Below are 1,373 nucleotides of genomic sequence, written 5' to 3' on the forward strand. Positions count from 1 at the left end.
TATAATATATGAGATATATTATATGATATATGATATATATGATTATATATTATTTTATATATATAGTTGATTGATTGATTTAATTTTTGAGACAGGGTCTTGAAATGTTGCCCAGGCTGGAATGCAGTGTTGCAGTCAAGTCTCACTGCAGCCTTGACCTCCTCAGCTCAAGCCATCCTCCCACCTCAGCCTCCCTTGTAGCTGGGACCATAGGCATGCACTATGTCCAGCTAATTTTTCTTTCTTGGTAGAGACAGAGTCCACGTTTCCCAGGCTTGTCTCGAACTCCTTGGCTAAAGCAACCCTCCCAGCTGAGCCTTCCAAAACACTGAGATCACAGGCCCCAGCCTTTCCAGCTTTTAGAGGCCACCTGTATTCTTTGACTCATGCAACCTTCCTCCATCTTCAAAGTGCATCACTCCAACCTTTGTTTTCACCCTCTCATCTCCTTTTTCTGACTTTGACTCTCCTGCCTTCGTTTTATAAGGACCCTTGTGATTCTATCAGGCCCATCTGGGTAATCCAGGATAATCTCCTCATCTCAAATCCTTAACCAAATCACATCTACAAAGTGGCTTTTGCCGTCAGGTAACATAGTCACAGGTTGAGTGGATTGGGATGTGAATCTATCTGCGAGGAGAGACATTATTCAGCCTGGCACAGACTGTCAAGAGGTTTAAGATGTGTTCTAGCCCTTGCAGCAATCTTCATTTGGTGGGGAGGAGGTGCACAAGCAATTGATGACAAACATCATGGTAAGTGACAAGCGGCGATGGGTACAATGATGGGCCTCTGTCCCAGGCTAATGGGTGTGAGGAAGATCCAGACAGAATGATGCCTCACGCTAGTCTTAAAGGATGAATGGGGAATGCTCATGCCAGAGAGCAAGGTAGCGTGTTGGAAGTTGGGTGGTCCAGAAAATGAAGATACAGCAGGCAAGCAGCACATGAGAAGCCGAGGAGAGTCCAGTTGTACAGTTCATTTGCCTACAGTGTTTGCTTCCCATTGGTCAGCTTTGTTTTACAACCACCTTGAGTGAGAGACAAAAAACTAGGCTGTATAGCATAACTATTAAGAGTAAGAGCAGGCCGGGTGCAGTGGCTCATGCCTGTAATCCCAGCACTTTGGGAGGCCAAGACGGGTGGATCATCTGAGGTCAGGAGTTCAAGACCAGTCCGACCAACATGGTGAAACCCCCGTTTCTACTAAAAATACAAAAATTAGCTGGGTGTGGTGGTGCACACCTATAGTCCTAGCTGCTCAGGAGGCTGAGGCAGAAGAATCGCTTGAACCTGGGAGGCAAAGGATGCACTGAGCCAAGATCGCACCACTGCACTCCAGCCTGGGCAACACAGCGAGACTCTGTCTCAAAA

This window comes from Mandrillus leucophaeus, unplaced genomic scaffold (assembly GCF_000951045.1).
Source record: "Mandrillus leucophaeus isolate KB7577 unplaced genomic scaffold, Mleu.le_1.0 Scaffold390, whole genome shotgun sequence".
Lineage (NCBI taxonomy): Eukaryota > Metazoa > Chordata > Mammalia > Primates > Cercopithecidae > Mandrillus > Mandrillus leucophaeus.